At 41.3% G+C, this 23717-nt stretch overlaps 1 protein-coding gene across 1 annotated transcript in view; it reads left to right on the top strand.

Moving 5' to 3' along the window:
• The first annotated feature begins 13086 nt into the window (after nucleotides 1-13086).
• Nucleotides 13087-23717, top strand: part of LOC114665238 (NACHT, LRR and PYD domains-containing protein 3-like) — a 367778-nt gene continuing 357147 nt past the window's right edge. Inside the window, exon 1 of the mRNA XM_051924838.1 lies at nucleotides 13087-13267. The gene's annotated coding sequence lies outside the window, so the exon portion shown is untranslated. The remainder of the gene's footprint in view (nucleotides 13268-23717) is intronic.

Raw genomic sequence — 23717 nt, forward strand, 5'->3', positions numbered from 1 at the left:
TCATGAAGCAAATTACAGAAAGCGCTCCAACTTTCAAATCAGTTAACTAAGTCGCATCTAAATGTTACGCTATGCATACTAAAATGAGCACCGAGATGGAAAGACCTTGACACACACCGAAAGCGAGTTAAGTCCAGTAACAGGTTTATTTCACAACAAATCTTAGTCTTCTAGCAGAATGAGCCTTCAGTGTAAAAGCCATGTAAGCCACCTCATAACTGACAGTCACTTCACTCGACAGGCTATTTCACTCTCGCAGTGTCCCCGATCGTCGTCTAGTGTCACGTGTGGTGTCTCTTTCCCTGTCTTCCCTTTTATCATCTGCCTTCTCAGACTTGTAAAGTGTAACGAGAAAGTTCCAGAAGGTCCTGAAACTCAGAGCTCAGCACACCAGTGAATCCCCAGCTGTCAATCACCTGTCCAGCCCCACCCATATCTAGGGTGACAATGCTGGCTACTACAACATAGTTTATAATTTCTTAAAATAAGAAAATATTCATATTACCACAATTAAAATGCATAGACAAACAAACTTAAAAACACAACATTTTCTGCCATTTAGATGTTTTTAATGCTATATGTGTCCTTTTTCGTGAAGATGACTGATTTAATATCTGATTTATACATCTTAGGGCCATCCTCTTGGAGTTGTATGCTGAATTGGGGTCGACTTTACAAAGACAATCAGACAGAAAACACACAATCCCTGTTCAGTTATGGGGTTAGAAGAACTGGGCATAGAAAATGGACGGATGGATGGACTAAAATTCAGTGGCGTAGCGTAGTGGGGGCGGCAGGGGCGACCCGCCCCGGGCGGCGCTTTTAGGGGGCGGCAAAATTTCACAATAAATAATAATAATGAACCATACCTAAATAAGGGGGCGGCGGAATTTTCCTCCGCCCCGGACGGCTAACACCCACGCTACGCTACTGCTAAAATCACAGTGCAACTGACTCAGAATTCAAATGTACAATGATAAACAATTTTCATCATTCTCCTGCTGCTTAGAGTGCCTAAAATTCCAACAGCAAAATAGTATGAGTGTGATTTACCGATGGTCAAGCATTTCTCTAACCTTTTAAAGCAATTTATGTGTCAAGTTTGTGTGTTAAAAATCCAGAATTCTGCTAAAGAAATGTCTAAAGCACGTTTTCCAAACCCAGCAGTTGGTTGGTTTTCCTTCTAGGAGTCACAATGAACCTAAAAACATGAAAGAGAGAGACCCCAATTTGACTCCTGAACACCTTTACCTTTCAATATTCTTCTAGTTTATTCTGAATATAAATGTGTAGCTAAGTAAAACTGTACCACTAAAAGGTGGGTGGCAGATGTGTTAGCAGCCATCAGTATGCAGGATTCAATAAGCCAACTGTTCAGAGAACAACAAGACTACTTTAATAATCACCTAACATACAAAAGAGGCACTGCAGCCAGTTATCTAAAGAATGGGGGTTTCTTTATCAAGAAGCCCAAACTTATTATTAATCGTTCCTCCAAAAGTCATATCTGCTACTTGAGTCTCATCTCCACCCTTGCTGTATGTGCATTTTGATTGGCCGAGAGAGCGAGAAGAAAAATAGGAGGCCAAGCAGATTGGATGCATTAACATCACATGACATTGAATTGCCACTCACCGCACTCTTCAAACGTGGGGGTAGCCGACCAGCAGCACCTCAGTAATCAGATATAAACAGACAGGCAGATCTTGTGGAAGTCACTGTAATGAATTAAAATTACAAACTTCACAAAATCATAATACACACGGATAAACTGATGAAAATGTTGGGGTCCTATGTGGGGAAAAACACCCATTTACTGCTCAGGAGTAGAGGTTGGGTGGGATGTGTGCTAGTAGCTCCACTCCACTGCTGGACAAGGTGGCATTGTCCCATTTGGCTTGGTATTCTGTGGCGCTCAAGGCCTGATACTTCATCATAATAAGAAGAGGAGCAGAAAGCTGACTGTACTACCACCACCTGAACAGTAAAATGAAGGGTAAAACTGCAGCTTTACCAACATTTACCATTTGTTAAATGGTCCGACTCAAACCACCTACACCTGAACACCAGCAAAACCAAGGAGCTGGTGGTGGATTTTAGGAGGCCCAGACCCCTCATAGACCCAGTGATCATCAAAGGTGACTGTGTGCAGATGGTGCAGACCTATAAATATCTGGGAGTGCAGCTGGATGATAAATTAGACTGGACTGCCAATACTGATGCGCTGTGCAAGAAAGGACAAAGCCGGTTATACTTCCTTAGAAGGCTGGCGTCCTTCAACATCTGCAATAAGATGCTGCAGATGTTCTATCAAACAGTTGTGGCGAGCGCCCTCTTCTACGCAGTGGTGTGCTGGGGAGGCAGCATTAAGAGGAAAGACGCCTCACGCCTGGACAAACTGGTGAGGAAGGCAGGCTCTATTGTTGGCATGGAGCTGGACAGTTTAACATCTGTGGCAGAGCGAAGGGCGCTCAGCAGGCTCCTATCAATTATGGAGAATCCACTGCATCCACTAAATAGTATCATCTCCAGACAGAAGAGCAGCTTCAGCGATAGACTGCTGTCACTGTCCTGCTCCACAGACAGATTGAGGAGATCATTCCTCCCCCAAACTATGCGACTCTTTAATTCCACCAGGGGGGGTAAACGTTAATATTTAACATTATACATAGTTATTGTCTGTTTTTTTTTTTTTTTCACCTGTATTATTATCATTCTTTAATTTAATATTATTTATTGTATAAGTATGCTGCTGCTGAAGAATGTGAATTTCCCATTGGGATTAATAAAGTATCTATCTATCTATCTATCTATCTATCTAGCTCTGCACTGCTTCTGAGAATGAAGACATAAGTCAAGGATAAGGACATGTCTGTGGAGACTGCCTTCAAACAACAAAGGCACCCAAAAGGACATTTGTGTTTTAGGCTTGTAACCCCAAACTGAACTCTGGTTATATCTGAATGACAAAATAAAGCACTGGATTTGTAACTGGAAGGGTCCTTGATTCGATTTGATCACCAGAGGCTGCTATTTCCTTTAAAGCCAAGTATGGAGCTGGATGATGACCTACACTACATGGACTAAGAGAGCTGTTCTCTTTGAGCCTTGGTGATTGATGCTCAGAAAGATCCACCCCTCCAAACCTTTTTCCAATCATTCAGTATCTTCTTAATCATCTTGTTGATTTGGTGGTCCTCTCTTGTAGTGATATTACTGACCGAGCAAACCACACTGGCCATCACAGAGTTGAAGAACATGTATGGGATGTCACTACCTTCATTCAAGGGACAGAGTCTGCTCATTATAAAGGGTCTGCTCTGCACTTTCTTATATGGCTCCTTTGTGTTATGAGACCAGTCCAGCATGTCTTTGAAGTTATTCTCTCATATTTACTGTGTGAATAGACGAGCCCACTAGTTAGGGGTGATATAGATGGTCACGTCAGACTGAATTCTGATCCCTGAGTCTCCAACACACTCGCACCTCTGCATTTTCATCTTTTTCTTTCAATTTCAGGTTTTACACAGAAGTTTACTAAAGTAATACAAACATTCACTCACGAGGACCTCCAAAAGATCACACCTGGCTTATGTGATTGAAGACGACATCAGGAGTATCCTGCAGAACTTGGTCATCAAGAATATCCTCACCAACGATGAGGCCAAGGTAGGTGGGTCTCCCTGTCAGTACGAGGCACAGAGAGCTGAGCAGAGATGGTGAGCTCAGGAGAATCATCTGAGACTGCCTGACCCTCCATAGCAGGTCTTTCTATTATTGTGAGGTCATCAGACCTACTGACCACTCTGCTGTGCTCCCCCAGTGGTCTTTGGCGCAGTGGTAGTGCTGCTGCTGTGCAGTAAGGAGACTGTGGAAGATTGTGGGTTCGCTTCCCGGTTCCTCCCTGTGTGGATAGCGCTTTGAGTACTGAGAAAAGCGCTATATAAATGTAATGAATTATTATTATTATTTACTAAACTGGCCCCTCTGGTCACTTTCTTGTCTTTCAGAGGTTCCAAGCTAAAGAAGAAGGTGAGGGTCTAACAGGTGTGGAGTCCTTCATCAGTGACATAACGAAGATGGACAGTGTGGTACTGGTGAGCCTGTGGGAGGCGCTGGCTGAAGAACTTGTGAGATTTCCATCACCAAACCTGACAAAAATACTGGAGGAGGTGACAGAGGGTGGTGAGTTAATGGAGTTTTGTGTGACAGGGAAACAGTGAATGTGTACAAATCACAAAAGGAGACAGAGTGAGAGACACAGGAACACAAAACACAGCATTACTGTCTGTAGGCCACTGGACACACGACTGTCAGGTCCGTCACTTACACCAAGACGCCTGCTTGATGACCGTCAATGCCAACACTTCCTCCAGTTTCCCAGATTTTCTCTTTTATGTTTCTATTAAAGTCTTTAAAGGGGTCAGTGGTCAAAGCAAATTATTTAGTAACTGGTGTGCTACTGTCACCTGTGTGCAACCTGTCATGACCACACATTTGACTGGGATGTCACCCCTTCTACAATTTATAAGCCTACACCTGCAGCCCAGCTGGATGATCAGTAAAAATATATTTTTATTTCTTTAACAGGATGTCACAGATTCTGTTGATTTCTGACACCTCTGATATTAGTACACCCCTTAGGTCAGTGTGTGTAAACGTTGGTTTTTGATGCCCCTAGATGCTCTCACACTCATTCTCATCCATGTTTGCATTTTCAGATGTTTCCCCCTCAAATCCACATGAAGCTTATTGTTCCCCTGAGGCCTCAGTAAAGAGTTCCTGCTCTCCTCAGCATGATAATCACACAGTACTGTATGTCTGCTGTTCCTATTGCTGTCTAGTGTTTCATTCCCCGGGTCTTCTTTCCTGGACAATTCATTTCAGACTCCCAATATGGACACACATTGATGGTTTGCTCTTTGCTTTCATATGTTAACTCTTCATTGTGGCCAAACGAAGTCCACATTAACGGCAGTCTGTTAGTTTTTGATATTTTTCTGGTTGTGTACCTCACTGTACAATTGTGTATACTTTTGTTTATCTGCCCTTTCACTGCTGTAATTGTCTCTTCTGTCTCTATTATTGTCTCACCAGGACCAGACCTCTCGAAGGACATTCAGGCCAGTCTACAGCCCGCTCCCATTGATGCTTGTACTAAAGGTAAGCCATTGGTCTTGTGTCTCCTGTCATCAGCTCCTCTAGGGATCTGCTCCTCAGTTAGAACATCAGAACAATTGTGGCAAGATCAGGACAGTCAGTTCAACAAGCTCACTAATCCTATTCACCTAATCTTCTGAAAAATAACATTGTCAGCTTTTGGAGGGTCCAAAATTCCTACACGCCACCACTGTGCTTGATCACTTTTTCCATCTATCTATTGTTCTCTCTGCGGAGACATTTACACTCATCAAGTTTCCATTTAATGTAATAAATTCCATGCAAATTACTTTAATAACTTTAAAAACTTAAACTTAACTTATGACAGCTTCACTTCCATCTGCTTAAGATTAAAAGGTTCAACTCCTTCAGTCTGTCCTCATGGTGTAGACCTCTCAGTCTTGAATCAGCCTTGGTGATCTTCTCTGGACTTTTCATTATTGCTAAGACATACTTTTTGTAACCTGAAGACCAAAATTGCACACCACACTCCAGATGAGGTGTCACAAGTGTGTTATAAAGCTTTAGTATAACCTAACGTGACTTGTACTCTACACATGGGAGCGCTATATATCCTGGAATCCTGCTAGCCTTATTCATGCCTTTTGTCCACTGTCTCGATGACCATTTCACTTCAATTCCTAACCCTTTCTTGTATGGGGTACATTCAAGTTTCAGACCTTCCACTGTACATTCAAGTCTAACATGTTTACTTCGTCCGTGTAATACTTTACATTATTTACATTCATTTTTAACAGCCACCTATTTGCCCACGTCTCTATGCTTCCAGATCCCTCTGTGAGTAGTCAACTGGTTCTGCATGATCTACCATTAGTTCCAGTTTGTTATCATCATCAAACTGCAATGGCTTATTTTTAATATTCTTGTCCTGATCGTTCGTTTATATCAAGAAGAACAGCAGCCCAGACACTCATCCCTGATGGACATGATCTAATTTTGATAAGGTTCCTCTTCTAACGTCTCTTTGTTTGAGTCAATGCTGTACCTACCGACAGACTGTGCTCTTAATTCACACTTTGCTTACACCTCTTTAGTTGTCTGCTTTTGTTACTTTCTCATGCAACTTCACCTTTCTAGTGAGACATGATCTCCTCGTCTGAACCCATCCTGATTGGTCTTGTTCTTCATATGTGCTACTGTGGTCCCAAGAACTTCAGATCAGTTGTTCTTATTGTCATACATCATCAAGATCTCTGAAAGGCTGGTCCTGAAAGACCTCCTGGTATCAGACACCGATAGTTGAGGAGGATGCTCTGATCTCCACGCTACTCCCACTTTTACAAAGGCAGCACCACAGTCGGTACAATGTTCTTTCACTTTTCCAGTGCTTTTAACACCATTCTGCCTCATTGACTGGGACTTTGCATCTTGATGTCCCCATAATCCCCTGGATCATGGACTACTTGACCAAAAGACAGCAGTTTGTGAGGCTGAGGGACTGTGTGTCAGAAATGGTGGGGTGAAATACTGGAGTACAGTAATCCCTCCTCCATCGCGGGGGTTGCGTTCCAGAGCCACCCGCGAAATAAGAAAATCCGCGAAGTAGAAACCATATGTTTATATGGTTATTTTTATATTGTCATGCTTGGGTCACAGATTTGCGCAGAAACACAGGAGGTTGTAGAGAGACAGGAACGTTATTCAAACACTGCAAACAAACATTTGTCTCTTTTTCAAAAGTTTAAACTGTGCTCCATGACAAGACAGAGATGACAGTTCTGTCTCACAATTAAAAGAATGCAAACATATCTTCCTTTTCAAAGGAGTGCGCGTCAGGAGAGAGAGAGAGAACAAAGCAAGCAGTCAAAAAAAAAAATCAATAGGACTGTTTGGCTTTTAAGTATGCGAAGCACCGCCGGTACAAAGCTGTTGAAGGCGGCAGCTCACACCCCCTCTGTCGGGAGCAGGAAGAGAGCGAGAGAGAGAGAGAAACAAAGTCAAAAATCAATACGTGCCCTTTGAGCTTTTAAGTATGCGAAGCACCGTGCAGCATGTCCTTCAGGAAGCAGCTGCACACAGAAGGTAGCAACGTCCCTATCGTCTAGGTGTGCGAATAGCCCCCCTGCTCACACCCCCCTACGTCAGCGCAAGAGAGAGAGAGAGAGAGAGAAAGTAAGTTGGGTAGCTTCTCAGCCATCTGCCAATAGTGTCCCTTGTATGAAATCAACTGGGCAAACCAACTGAGGAAGCATATACCAGAAATTAAAAGACCCATTGTCCGCAGAAACCCGCGAAGCAGCGAAAAATCCACGATATATATTTAAATATGCTTACATATAAAATCCGCGATGGAGTGAAGCCGCGAAAGGCGAAGCGCGATATAGCGAGGGATCACTGTACTTCAGGGAAGTGTCCTGTCTCCCTTCTTGTTTACTCTCAGCACAAATGACTTTCAGTACCCTATTGGCGCTTGCCACATACACACATTCTTAGATGACTTCTCCATCATAGACTACATTATTAATGGAAACAATTTGGTGTACAGGAGGCTTATGGAGGACCTTGTCTTGTAGTGGAGGAAGAAACCACATGAAGTTCAACATCAGCAAGATAGAAGAGTTGGTAGTGGGCTTCTGGCATGCCAAGGAGCCTCTGAGGCAATTCACCATCCAGGGAGAGGACATTGAAGTGGTGCAAACCAGAGCAGAATACCTGGTGTTCACATAAACAGCAAACTGGACTGGTGTGACCACACAGTGGCGCTGGACAAGAAGGGCTAAAGCAGACTGGACTTGCTAAGTAGACTCAGGTCTTTTGATGTGTAGGGGAAGCTGCTGGAAATGATCTGCCAGTCCATAGTAGCCAATGTATTGTTATACACTGTGGTCTCCTGGGGAAGCAACCCGAGTTCAAAAGAAGCACAAAACCTGAACACACTTATCAGGAAAGCCTGCGTCATCACAGGATGAACCCTCGACAAACTTGAATCAGTTGTGGAAAAGAAAAAGGTGGCAGAATTGGATGTTACCTTAAAAAGCCCCTCCAGCAGGTACTCTCTTAAAGCTATCTATCTATCTATCTATCTATCTATCTATTGTATGATTTCTCCAGAAAATCTGTTTCTTTTTTATGTTTCTGCTGCTTTATGCTTCTGCATTTCCACATAGAATTCCTAAAGTTTAATGTGTGTTACTGGTATCTGACTGAGCACCTTTTTTGTATAATGATACAATATTGTCGAGCATCCAATACTTTGAAATGTCCCCTCTGTGCAGAGATTTTCAAACTAAATCTGTGCCAAAGGGTATTTCCATATACTGTATGCACTAACTAACCTCCTTCTAATAAATATTATCTGGTCCTGGTGATTTGTTTGATTTCAGTCTTTTTAATCTCCGCAGCACTTCTCCCTCGACAATTTCCAAAGCACTCCTCTGTAGTTCCTGTTACTGCTGGAGGTTATCCACTTCCTCAAATATGAAGACCTCAGAAACATGAAAGTTTAGCATATCTGCCGTTTCACTGTCTTTATATTTTAATTCACCTTGACTATTCCTGATACTCTTCAACTCCTTCTTGATGGCTCTTTTACTACTAAAATACTGAAAGAACCTCTTTGTCTCATTTTTCATTTTATGCTAATTATTTCTAACTGCCTTTTAGCTTCCCTGCTATGTCCTCTGCCAAAACAATGTGAATTCTATTACATTACGGTCACTTGGCCCAAGTAGTTCGGTCACATCCATTCCTTCAGTTCTGTCCTGATTATTAGAAAACACTAAATCTAGATGGGCTTCCCCCAACATTGGCCCTTTAACATACTGAATTATAAACAGTTCACTGATTATGTCTAGAAAGTCCTGTTCTTGTCCTCTGCTATTTGTAAGGTTGGCCCAGTTAATGTTCAGGTAATTAAAGCCCCCCCATGACTGTAATATCCCCCTTAAAACTTGTCTTTTTAAATATTATGAAAGGATGTAAATTGAAACTATCATTTTCATTAGGGCCCGTGACCCTGTGTTCGGATTCAGCGGGTTGGAAAATGGATGGATGGATTTTCATTAGGGGGTCTACAACACACCCCAAATATCGCTAATGCTGTCTTGTCGTACCAAACATCCTTTCTAAGCTGTGACTCTCCTCTAACTGATGAAGCCTTACATTCAAATTGACTTTTACAAGCATGGCGATTGTCCCCACCTTTCAGTTTTGCCTTTCTTTCCTCAATAATGTGAGTCCGTCTATGTTCTACTCCTGCCTGTCTCTTTTATTCATCAAGGTTTCTGTTACTGTTATAATATTATAAATGCAGTGGATTCAGGAAGTATTCCAACCTGTTCACTTTCTCCACACTTTACTGTGTTGTACATTTATTTTGAAATTGAGAAATTTGCCTTTCTGCCTGATAAATCCCTGGGCAAAGCTTGTAGAGATGGAGCAAGGAGACCCGAAGCTGGCAATACCGCCAGAGGGGCTTCTTCAAAGTACTAAATGAAGTGCGTAAACACTTCTATTAATGAGAGATTACAGTTTTTGATTTTTAGCAAATTTACGCATTTTTCTGAAAACATGTTTTAATCTGTCAATATGGCTTATTGAGTGTTGATTGATAGGCATAAATGTCAAATGTATCCGTTTAAAATTAAATCTTTTACATAGTAATATTTGCAGAAAGGGATGGACTCAGAATACTTTCTCAGTCCTCTGTTCAGTTACACTCAACTACTCATACAGTTTACTTGTATTTTTTTTGCTAAATTTAAGGCCAGAAATTTTCAAAGTATAACACAACTCTCATTGACTCTCTTTTTTTAAGATAAAAACTTCTGAATTCTGTTTTGTTTTTGTTTTTATACTGTTGTGAATCCATTTATGTGATGTTTTAAACTGGCCTGTCCTAACCTGCCTACTACCACCCAACCCCTGATCTTTGAATTTGCTACTTATACAGTAAGTCCTACCCAGCACTGCCCATCACCCCCACATCGGTGTCCCTCTAGTTCAAATGCATCTCATCAAGGCGCCCCATAAACCTGTGCCCTTCTATCCTACTCCAAGATAAGCTACGTGTTTAGCTTTCCAATCTCCTCAGTCTTATCTGCACTGGTGTGTTGCACAGTCTGAAATTGAGAGAAAACCACCAAGTCAATTCCGCTCCTCAGTTTGACACTTAACTCTGTAATTGTCAAAGTATCTGTGTACCCTTGCATTTGTCGTCTGTTCCAGTATGGCCAATGACAACTGAATCTAGCCTTACTCTTGTCAGCGGCCTGTTCACCCTTCCAAAGAGGTGTCCCAACTGTCCATCAGGTAGGCAGCACACCATACAAGTGTCTGACCACACAAGAACACAAACCTAAATCTCAATCCTGCTAATGATCGAGCACAGCAGGATCGCTACTTTTGTCTTTCTGTGGGAACCGGTCTTCAAGTGACCCTTTGGGGATCCTCCACACTCCCTACCACCTCAGAATTGTTAGAGTCATTGTTAAGCTCTGGAAGGATTTGAAAATTATTGGCAACTTCCAACTCTGGTTCGTATCCCTTGGACAGTGTGTACCTGTAGCCTTGTATGTACTGCATGCTCGACCATGACATACCTGTTTCTATCTGTCTGCTTGAAGTCTCCTCCAAGGTGCACGCTATCCCCCTAAAAGATCTGCCATTTCCTACTCCAACACAGGTTAGCCACCACCTCCTCCTCAAGTGCAGTGACCCTGACTGCAAGGTGTTGGATAAGCTGGCATCTCCCACACATGCAGACACCTTGTGAACATCCAAAAGATCACACTTTTTTCACAAGTTCTCTTTATCACTTTCAAGCCTCCATGAGACACACAGAGGTGGTGTGTCTGAATCTACAAGAATTCTGGAGGATCAGGCTTATCCTGCAGATCGACACACCAGGATTGTGGGCTTTGAGACTCGACGCGAAAATACAATACCGTATATCAAACGTTTATTAATGAAATTACAGTATTTTTTAAGGAAAAGGAACATATGTGCAACTACGAATGTATTACATGATACGTGAATTCACAATAAAGCAAAGTCTAATAAATAAAGTAATACAAAGATTTACTCACCAGTGACAAAGCAAACCGAAAATGGCGAATTCGTTTGAGATTGGTGTACAGGTCTTTTCGCGGTCAAAACACGTTACTTTACGGCAGTGACTACACGCATGCGCGAGATGTCAATTTTTTTTTTAAGATGATATTAAAAAAAGTTAAATAAGTCTGATGAAAACATTGAAAAAATGATTTGTAACAACCTATTATTGTCAATTAGAATCAAAAACGCATTACATTAATGAAATCTGCCAAAATTAATTATGTTGTATTTACTTGGGACCAAAATCATTTTTTTCAGTTTATGTCTAAATACAAAGCTCCACTTCAGTCACATTTTAAGGACAGGAGCTCACCAGGGTTGATCCTAGGAGGTCTTGAAGTGTCGCGTTATTGTTGCACATTTCATTACTATGAACACCTTTGTGCTGCTTTAGTGTTGGAGGTTTACTGAGTCAGAATCGCGACTTATATAAATATATAAATATAAATACTAGCCGAAGTATCCGGCGTCGCCCGATATATCTGTAGAATACGTTAAAGAAAGTAAGCACAGGCTAATTATGTGTTTTTGAAATGGAGACCCTGTTCTTATTGCTAGCTTTCCCATCGGTCATCCACATGTCTCTCTAACATGTCGCCGCTCTCACGAGTCGAGAATTTGCTCTTTTTGTGTCCCGTTAGATCCCAGAATTGCACCAACTCCTTTCTGGTTTCTAAGCACAAACGCTGACATGTCTGACTTGTTCTGTTTGTTCAAGGTAGTACTTAAATTGGAAATAACAGCCGACAAAACAGAAGTTAAGCAACAACCCTTTACTTCTACTTTGTGTTGCACTGCAGTTCCACTTTTTCTCGCGCCTCACCCAAAACCCCACAATTAAACCGCACACAACGTCTTTTTGTTACTGTCTGTTCACTTGCACTGAGAGAGAAGACGTGGTGTAAACAACATAAAATAACATAACACACAGGAAGAAACAAATAGAAATGCAAAAAACACTTGGACCCTCATTCGTACAAGGGTGTACTGTAGTGGGAACAACCAAATAGACATTGTAGTATATATACGTATATCAGGCAACACTTGTCGTTGGCAAACATCAAACATCTATGTCCTCTCATTTGAGAGAAGCAGATCACACATATGTGATACACGTGTCGTGTATGCTTTGTATTGGGCAGATACTCTTTCACACACACACAAACACAAACACATAGCTGGTTTGTAGACCTTCCCTTTCACTCTTGCTGATACCCGTCAGTCAAAAATCACTCCTAACACTCTTCTCCACCGATCCCACCCTGCCTGCACTCTTTTTCACTTCTCTTCCACAATCCCCATTACTGTTGAAGCCAAATATTTAAACTCATCCACCTTTGCCAACTCTACTCCCTGCATCCTCACCATTCCACTACATCCTTCCATCCATTTTCCAACCCGCTGAATCCGAACACAGGGTCACGGGGGTCTGCTGGAGCCAATCCCAGCCAACACAGGGCACAAGGCAGGAAACAATCCTGGGCAGGGTGCCAACCCACCGCAGGACGCACACAAACACACCCAGCACACACTAGGGCCAATTTAGAATCACCAATCCACCTAACCTGCATGTCTTTGGACTGTGGGAGGAAACCGGAGCGCCCGGAGGAAACCCACGCAGACACGGGGAGAACATGCAAACTCCACGCAGGGAGGACCCGGGAATCGAACCCAGGTCCCCAGATCTCCCAACTGCGAGGCAGCAGCGCTACCCACTGCGCCACCGTGCCGCCCCCATTCCACTACATTCACACTCGTATTTTGTCTTTGTCTTATTTTAAATAAACATACTGAACGCTAGATGGCGGTGTTTAGCTTTGCACTCCTGTTCTGTCACATTCCATGGAATTCCTGCATTTTATTAAGGCGGAAACTTCCTATGAAACCGAAACTATTTTTACCAGAAGAAAAAAGACGCGTCGCAGTCTTTTTGGCTAACGGATTTATGAAATTTCCTCACTTCTGTTTTTATTTTTACCATTTGAGATCCACCTGCGTCTCCTGCAGTCATTTAAATAATCGGTCATTCGAGGTAAGAGACTTTCTTGTCTTTGTCGACAGGGTGGGGTACGGACCTGTTATGAAAAGGCCTTAAAGCGGATTCAGACCGACGGGCCCGGAGAGCCTTTATTATTATTATTTTTCGTATCCTTTTTTTCCGCAGATGTCTCGGTCCGTTTGTCGTTGTACATTTTTATTTCGGTACTTGTCTGACACCTTTATTAGATTACATTAGATAAACTTTGGCTACGTTTCTTTCTTTCTTTCTTTCTTTCTTTTTCTTTCTTTCTTTCTTTCTTTCTTTCTTTCTTTCTTTCTTTCTTTCTTTCTAGCACAGACAGGTGACACGACTTGTCAAGGTCCCCCAGTGTCAGCAGGTGCGATTGAATGCACAGCCTCAGGGTTTTTATTCCCAAGCCGTCACCAGTACACCACCGGCCTTTCTGCTCCTTCTCCTTGCGGTTGTGCTTGTCAAGTGTTATACTGTGCTGTACACTTCGACATCGCCGTGTGCTCCTCCTTTCTATTCAGGTGACATTCTGGGTGTCCTCGTCACACTGGGCACACTGACCCGTACCCAGCCCTGCACTGGACGAACTGCAGTGGGCAGCGGGAATCTGAGGGGAGTACTCTAGTATAGGCCTACGTTAGTCGAAATAAAAAACAAATCAGGCTGAGCTCGTGTGTTTTTATCACTGTAAACGTGTGGTATGTACAGTTTAATGAGACTAGAAGATAACAACCCCTTTACAAATATTCCAATTTTTCTATCCACACATACAAGTGAAGTCTGTGACGGTGGTTTAAGTGAGCCTTCAGGTGAAACACTGACAGAGGGAGAATATTCTTGGCACAAGGAGCTCAGTGGTACTGGTAGTTAGTTATTAATAAACATATTAGTAACATATTAAGTTAAACTAATGTAAAAAAACACAAATCCACAAGGAGCACAAGCTTTAATATTTACTGACCACCAGTGACACATTAACTAATTGATCCTGCCTGACTCCACGTAAGTTAGAAGGTGAACACCAACACAAGCACAGCCACCGGTCCTGTTAACTGGACAGTCCAGCTGCAGACATTGAGATGTAGAAGCCCTATAAGCAGCCTCAGGATACTTTGTGATCCTCTGTGTTTTCAGGATACAGCTGACCATGAACTCCATAGCAGTGGACATTTGCAGTCAGTCTGGTGAGAGGAGGCACAGTGAGTTGGCAGAATGGACACTTATGGTAGGGACAGGTGGAGAATCTACAGACTGGAGATGTGAAGGAGTGAGGGGGCAGAGCCATGGTGGGACCTGTAAGACCAGGCAGACAATGGATGAGAGGAGAGCAAACTGAGGCAGTTTCATGAACAGAGACATCCAGATGAAGTCCTCACTTGTCCTTTGTGTGCCCCTAAGTCGCCAGTCCAAGTTCTCTGTCAGCTGTGCACTCGTTTCCTAAAACACTTTGTGACAATGATATTTGTTGTAGCTACCGGAGTATAAGGCGAGGTCAAGCACGGGTAAAACATTTGCCGAAAGAAATCTCTTAGTCCAAAAGTTTGTTTTAAAAATATTTAGTGAAAATTCAAAGCAAACAGTCCAAGCACGAATAAAGAAAAAAGTAGCTACACACGTAGAATAAAATGCAAAAAAAAAAAAAAAAGAAAAAATGTCTCTTCTCTAAACTTTGCTTTTCTTGTAAAACTTTAGTTGTTTCTGTACTTAAAGATTCTTAACTTCCTCTTCTGTACGCTTTAAAACGTATGGCGCAGCACTTACAATTAAGTGCTTTGTCTTACATGTTTCTTAGCACACAACACACACACAAGGTACTCAATGCTCAAAAGGCACGAGGGCCCGGTTTAAAACCACGTGCCCTCTACACCTTACACATGGCAAGGCTGATCACTAACTGAGAATAATGTTTAGTCAGAGCAGTTAGAAATAGCTAGAATACACCAATTCAATTCTAGTTATGTGGTTATAGGAACCTCCCATAGATTATGGACTATCATTTAGTAAATCATTTATGATTCTTATGTAATTAGCAAATGGCTCTTACATTTGTGTTTCTGTCTCACAATTTCTCCATGCACGTGCCCCAATCTTTTATGCTTCTGAATCCCCAAACATTTACAATCTTTGTTGCATTTAAATATCAGTTACTGTATTTGGTGAGATTCAGTAAAGTAATGGTACCTTTTTTTTAGTTAATATTAATTTTATTCATTTTTTAATGAATGACCCACAGATCACATGAGGATCAATCAATACAACACACTGCACATGTCGGTGTCTATCAACCCCAAACCACACCACTTTCACTTTGAGATCCTTTTAATTTTTATTAACTGACAAAATGAAAAACATTGAAAAACAGATGGCAGGGTTACAGATTGATTTTACTGTGTAGAGCACCTTTCACAATGAGCATAATTCATGAGGGTTTCTACAGACATGACATTATGTTTTGTTCTTTTATTGAATTTTTATCCTGAAAGAAGAATTGAATGACAGTCAGTGAAGACACATTTGTTATTTCCTAATCACCTGACACTCTGCGAAGGACTGGCGCCTTGTCCAGGGTTTGTTCCTGCCTTGCACCCTATGCTGCCTGGAATAGGCTCCAGCACCCCTCTGCCACCCTGTTCAGGACAAAGCAGGTTAAAAAATGACTGACTGACTACTCACTTGATGCAGACTGCTGCTGTTGTGGCTCTTCAGTGAGGACGCTGATGTTCCTCCTTAAATCCACCAAGTGAGTGCCATTGACTGTTGAAAGTTGCGTTGTGGGTCAAGTAGACCAGTAAAGGTGGGCGCTACGTGGTTTGAGTGCTTGCCTGTTCATCAGGTTCTCTCCTGCATTGCTCGTCTCTCTGGCTGCTTCAATCCTGTGGAAGGACTCGTTGTTTATTGTCATTTGGGCTTTTCATGTTGTCACCGGGTCTCTGCGATTTTACTTATTTTTTATTTTTCTGTTTTTTCATTTCATGAACTTCTCTAAAGTGCCTCCTCCCTCTGTGTGTTCCTAGTTCATTTAGTGCATTCCCTCCCTCGTGGCTCTAATTAAATTTACAGAAATCGGGATAAGGAGAACAGATTGTTCAAGTTCAAGCACTTTATTGTTATTGTGTAACACAACACCATTATGACAACTCCAAAGGAACATTTTAAAGAATAGAATAGAAATGACAATTTAAAAACAGAATTCTAGTAATTCACTTCCAATTAATGAATTAAAAAAATCGAATAGTCATACAAATATGTCAAATAGTTTCAAATATGTCGTATACAGTGTTAAGTGATCAAGTAACCAGAGCAAATTATTATTGCCCAAATGTCCAGCAGTAGAAATTAGTACTGCACCTATTAATCCTTTCCTTATCTTCTTAGAGAGTCAATGCTGGGGGTCTGTCAAGAGGCAGGGCCTGTTAAAGCCCATTGCGTCACTTCTTGTGTGAGTTTGGGCTCCACAAAAATAACTTGTATTGTATTGTATTAATGAATAGTATATTGCATATTATATATTGTATAACAACTGAAATACCCAGCGTCACCCGGGAGGAAAATAAAGTGTTTAATTGTTTAAGAAAAATATAATTTAAAAAAAAAAACACAACTTTAAAAATAAAAATAAATTAACAAACAATGAAGACTCACTAATGTGCTTGTGTTGTTCACTGAATAGCCTTGTTATATACAGTGCTTTTAATTTTTCAGTCTTTAGCCAAAATATAAAGGTTCATGTGAGAAAATGATTGTCCAAATGTTCAGAGCGTCAAGTGGATGATAACAAACATACAAGACCGAATCTCAAGTTCGTCTCTTCCAAGTGAAATTCTTTTACAATCAATTAAAGGCTAAATATTTTACCTATTGGGCGGCACGGTGGCGCAGTGGGTAGTGCTGCTGCCTCGCAGTTGGGAGACCTGAGGACCTGGGTTCGCTTCCCGGGTCCTCCCTGCGTGGAGTTTGCATGTTCTACCCGTGTCTGCGTGGGTTTCCTCCCACAGTCCAAAGACATGCAGGTTATGTGGATTGGCGATTCTAAATTGGCCCTAGTGTGTGCTTGGTGTGTGGGTGTGTTTGTGTGTGTCCTGCGGTGGGTTGGCACCCTGCCCGGGATTGTTTCCTGCCTTGTGCCCCGTGTTGGCTGGGATTGGCTCCAGCAGACCCCCGTGACCGTGTGTTCAGATTCAGCGGGTTGGAAAATGGATGGATATTTTACCTATTAAAATAAATATTGTAAGTTAAATATCAGAGCTATATTTGGTCTATACTTTACCTTCGATTTTGATAACTTAATTAAATGAGTTACTTGATTATGAACGTATTTAAAAAATTCCTATTTCTTTTTTTCAAAGAAATTGTAACACCAACACATTAGCTACGATGTTGTGAAACAAATGACATTTCATTCATTAATGAATAAAGAAAAATCGCAAAGAGAGCTGCTGAATCCACAAAATAAATATAGGATGTTTATGGTAGATAAAAATAAAAATGTTTACTTATCTTATATATATTAGAATAGCCTATTTTAATCGAAATGTAATTGTAGAATACGTTCAAAGTAGTGGAAAAATGATGGGTAAAGCGAAGCCTTTTTTTAAGGTTTTTTTACAGATTAACTTTTGTTTTGTGGTGTAGTAATAAGTTTGTATATGCAGAATTTTTGACAACGTAAAAAATTAGGTCGTAAAAAAATATTAGGTTGATTTAATTCTATTACCACTACAATATTGTTACAATAAGAATCATGCAAGATGAAAATATAGTTAAGAAAAACAAACATTAAACAACAAACAAATAATACTACGGATTGTTCCTGAGAAACTGTCGGTTGTTTTTTCAGAGCACAGCAGAAATGTTCTGAGTGTCAACTGGATGAAAACAAACAGACATACAAGACCGTAAGATTGTTACAGTCTGCTTTACATACAGTATAAGATATATATACAGTGTATGGTGGCTCGAGTCACAAAGACAGAATGAGTCCCAAAAATAGTTGGGATGCCAACCCGACAACTCTATTTAATTTCAAAAGCAACAGGCCCGAGGTGGCGCTCAAACATAAAGAATGCTGGCAGTCACCTCCAGTTCACCCTCTGGTGGTCGTTCCGAGTGTCAACTGGATGATAACATGCATACAAGACAGCAAGATCACCCCTCACCCTACCCAGAAGGGGGTCAGTTAGGGTTGATTTCACCCTACAGTATTTTTAGTCGACCAATGAGGAACATGTGTACCAAGTTTCATGAAAATCGCTCCAGCTCTTCAGAAGTGATGTTGGAACATACATACATACACACAGACACATACATTGACTTATATATATATATATATTGTATTATATTAGTATATTGCATATTATCAATATAGCTTATTACACATATTCAATTGAAAATGATCTCAGACTGTTGAGATTCAGAGTTCAGGAAGTTTATGACAGATGGGAAGAAGCTATTTTTTAGTTTGTTTGTGCGTAAGCAGATTGGTCTTAAGCGCCTGCCTGAGTTCAAATCAGGAATTTCCGAGGAGTATTATCCTTGATAATGTTCTTGGCCCTTCTCACACAACAAGTCTTACATAAGAGTCTGAGTGATGGCAGTTCAGTGCTAACAATCTCCTGTGTTGTTTATATGACCCACCGCAGGGCTTCTTTAGCAGCCTTGGTGCCGCTGTTGTACCAGACCTTCATGCACTTAGTTAAGATGTCCTGTATGGTGCAACTAGAAACTGAGCAGCAGCTTCTGTAGAAGGTTAGCTCTCCTTAGCTTCCTCAGAAAATAGGCAAAGCACAACAACGCCTCTATTACAACCAAGTTGTTGGACCAAGGACAGGTCTTCTGAGATGGTGACTCCTAGAAACGTAAAGCTGGAAACTCACCCCACAGCATCTGCATTGATTGTTATCAGACTGTGATTGGTCTTTTAGTGGACCAAATGTCCAGAATACCTTCTTTGGTCTTTTTGGTATTTAAGCCCAGGTTGTGATGTCACCCCATGCTGTCAGGTCCTGAACCTCTTCCCTATGTGGAGCTCCATCATGGCCTGATACAACCCCAACGACAGTCGTATCATCCACAAATTTAACAATAATATTTGATTCATGGGTGGGTTGACAATCCTGTATGAAGAGTGCGTAGAAGAGGGGACGTTGTACACAGCCTTGTGGCTCAGGGCAATGATGACGGATGTGTGTTTGTCCATCCTGACAGACTGTGGGTGGTTGGTTGGTGAGAAAAGCCAATAACCAGTTGCATATGGATGGAGCAAGTCCAAGTGCATGGAGTTTTTTTAATCAGCTGGCGAGGTACGATGGTGTTGAATGCTGAGCAGTAGTCAATGAAGACATCCTAACATTGGTGTTGGGCTTTTGCAGGTGTGAGAGGACAGCATGTAAAGCCACACAGATGGCGTCCTCAGTCGATCCATTTGTCCGGTAGGCAAACTGGTTTTGGTCTATGTCAGCTGAGATGGAGGCTTTGATGTGGGTGATTACCAGTCATTGAAAGTACTTTGTGATGACAGGAGTGAGAGCGACTGGCCGATAGTCATAAAGACAGGTTATCCAAGGTTTTATTTGGAACAGATAAAATGGTCTTGGATTTCAGGCACATGAGGAGTGAGAGGGGTTGAATATGTGTGTAAATAACTCCGCTAGTTGGTCAGTGCAGGCCTGGAGCACACGTCCTTGTACATTATCGAGACCTACTGCCTTCCTTTTGTTTCCATCATTATTGGCCAGCATGTTTTGTATGTCATTCTTCTTTATGTAATCTCTGATTATTTGGATGCTTTGCCACATCCTCTGTGAGTCTGGCTTACTGTTACCGTCAAAGTCCTCCTCCTTAATTGTTTAAAGAGTCTGTTGCATAACTTGTGCTTTGGTTTGCAGTATTAGCTCTCCCAGTGTTAAAAGTTGTCCGTGACCAATTGTCCATTACATATCTTCTTTATTTCAAAGACAATCTGAAGAACTTGGATGCGCTTCTGATGACTTGTATCTGCTCCGGCTTGCTTCACCTGTTTGTTTAGCTTTCTGCAGTCTTCATATGTCATCAGATCTGGTGGTTCAAAATGAGACAAGTCCACACCTTCCACTAAACTAACCGTACTGCAATTTAAGTCTATTGTGAATTCTTAAAACTGACCTTTGTTCTTTACTGGTTTTGTGTCTAACTGCTAACTTGACCCCTGTCCCAAACTATTCATTTAAGCAAATGCAGCTGTACAATTAACATCAAAATTTGAAAGGTAATATGCTACAGGTGCCGGTACAACCACTTCTGCCCAAGTGAGAGCACATGTGCCACTGCATAAACTGTTCACAAACCAACCTTTGTGGCCCCTCTTCACACATTTGGGGTTGATTTAGTTGCCTCTTGTGCTTTCCTACCCATGGTGCAACTCTTGACTGCCATCAGCCTTTACCAGTATAGGCTGGCATCACCACCATGAGACATCAAAGCTATGCAACTCTCATCATTCCCCCTGTAGGCCACCCCTAGAGTTGTTTGCTCACCATATGCATACTCGTTGTGCTTAACACCTCGGTTCAGAATTGGCCCACTGGTCCTGTGCCTGTACCACAGCTGACAACCTCAGCAGGGCTTCCATATTTTCCCAATTAGACTATACCTAAACATCGGAGCCCATATGACTTGCAAATGTACCAGCTGCACCTGCTTTCCTGAAATGTTCACCAATTTTCTTAGTATACATTTTCCTTAATAATAGTATTAATTATATTAATTATCCCACTTAATTAATTAATACCCAGAATGTATACTTTATGAACCCAAAATTAATCCCCTTATATTGGCATTCCTAACTGGTTTGTTCAGTTTCCACCCCTTGAAATATAAATTTTCTGCAGTAATGAACAAACCTTTCCTTTTAAACTATAGCCATTCTGACTAGCCTTAATATTATGTGACTTGTGGACTTGTTACTCACTTAAACCCCAGTAAGTGTGTTTTTCTTGCTGTCTCTTCGGTTCTTGTTCTTGTCTTTGTCTTTAGTCTTTGCCTTTGGTCTTTTCCGCTGTTTATCCATTCCGCTATGTAGGCAGGTCTGCAAAATGGAAGGTGACAAAGCAGTTTCTGTCCATCTCATCTTCTTGGTTGTTAACCTGGTGCCAACACTCAAACTTTGCTTCCAGGCATTCATTGGAACAACTTGGCCACTAGTGCCACTCTGCTCCAATGTGCTAATGGTAACCCGATCTCCTGCATGGATTTTACACTGCTAATTGCCTTCACTATTTGTTACATGCACCAACCCAAAGTCCGTAAAACCTCAAATAATAGAAGTAGCACTATTGCAAAAGGCCAGAAAATTGAAACAGAAATACATATTTTCTCTTTTCCTGTCTTCCTGCACTACCCTTCTATTTTTTTTTCATTGCCTGTGGGTATCTTTTTTTGTTTTATTGTATGGTAACTGCTACCTGAAAGTGTGGGATAAAACCTCTTCAAAATCCCAGTGCTAAATCCAGCATCTCTCCTAAAAGTGACCTGTGTTCTTTACCCAAGACCAGCTCACTTTTCTCCATTTTATTGTATGGAGATTCATAGGCTGTCTTTTTAAACAACTGGTCAGTCAGGTTTCGATTTACTGAACCTAAGTGTGTGTGCTTTTTAATCACTGCTGTCCCCAGCACAGCTGTTAGGACCCTCACACCCCTGTGCATTCCTGGCTTGCTGCCAGAGCTTGTAAATCGTCCTGCTGCACCATCCCCCATCCTTTGTTCTTTGGCTTGTCCTGATTCATTCAAACCAAATCCTAAACTGGTGCACTTTCTTTCCAACTCGGCCATTCTTGCACTAGCACATTCAGACCTTTCATACACAAACACTTCAATTCCATTAATTTCCATTGTTCTTTGTTTTAATTCCACACTTTCTTTACTCATTATCTTTAAACCATTATCCATTTCATGCCCTCTAGTCAACAATTGCCATTCACAATCACCAGCTTCTCTGCCTTCTATCTGATTTCTTTGTCCTAAATCAAATTTCAGTGCAGCACTAGTTACCTTTCTTAACAGTGGTGAAATATCTATCGGTGTAGCATGTTCTTTAAGTACTGGATAGAACTCAGAATTATCTGGAGATTGTGTTGCAGTGGAGAATAATAATGGAAGAAAACATCCATGCTGTTTTCCCTTTATTTCATGCCTCTCCTTTTCCTTGCACTCACATTCACACTCTTTATCTGAGCACTCATCTGACTCAAGTAAGTCACCCACCCATGTTTTAGGGTTCCAGTCAGATCCCGTTACTATTGCCCTAACTTTCACCATGGGTGTTTTTCTCTCCTTGTTTCCCCTGCTTTCTGTGCTTTCCACTTCAGCAGTGAATGTTCTACATGCTAACACTTCACAATTTTCACACCAACTGTTACGTCTTTCAAAACTTTCACACATTCCATTTTCACTTTCTTTCTCATACTGATCTTCGTTATTACCAATAATACAAGGTAGTAAACCTCGTATAACAGCAGCTGTCTTATTTATACCTGATCTTTTTTTTCCTGCTTTTAATCATTCCAGCCCCCTTCCATTTTGTGGCATGCTCAGCTCAGCTTCTGCTTTCTCTATCTGCGCTACAGGTTTGCATTTCCTAGCTTTGGCCTACTTACCTCTGCCACTCCACTGAAAGATGGCTGACTTTAATATAAATTTAGGCATTTCTGAGTCTACAATTTTACTCTAATACAATTTGCCACGTTCGTTATGGGTTGGCCTACTTTTGACCCTGTAAGCAAACATACACATACATACACAAAGATCCTAAACAAATAAGTGCCGTATGAATGATGCACGCATGTCCCATCACTCCCTAGCACTTTAACCACTTAAATGATGTATGAATGACGCATGTATTTCTCACCACTACCTAGCACTTTAATTAGGGACTCACTGCCACCAGCACTAACAAACATGCGGGTGTCCTTGTGACACACATGAAGTCTCTACACTTTGTTGGTTATATTCCATTCAGCAACCAAACAATGTTTACTTTCACCGCATTTGTACACTGGATGCCCTAAAATTCACATACATACATACACAAATACGTCGAAACAGTAATTGCAAACAGGGTGCAAAACATGGTTACCCCAAAATCCTGCCCGACTACGCCAATTGTTTTGTCTTGGTAGAGTATTATATTGCTCTACTTTCCCCTATTGTATTATTAACATGTAGCCTTTGTCAGAATGCCTAATCTCACAGACTTACCATTGTTTATAAGGTATTATTGTATATAACTTATCCCCACCTTCCCTTCTATATCTATAACCTCAGGCAATTAGATGTAGTAAAAAAGACAAGCAGAAGTTAAGTTACACATAAAATAATGTATTACTGATAATATTCATAAATAATAACAAAATGCAAAGTATATTTGAATATTGGCAACCATACAACCTGATTAAATGGTGATATGTAGTTCAGGCGGCACACAGACTTGTAGTTAC

The sequence above is a fragment of the Erpetoichthys calabaricus genome, chromosome 1 (genome assembly GCF_900747795.2).
Source record: "Erpetoichthys calabaricus chromosome 1, fErpCal1.3, whole genome shotgun sequence".
NCBI lineage: Eukaryota > Metazoa > Chordata > Cladistia > Polypteriformes > Polypteridae > Erpetoichthys > Erpetoichthys calabaricus.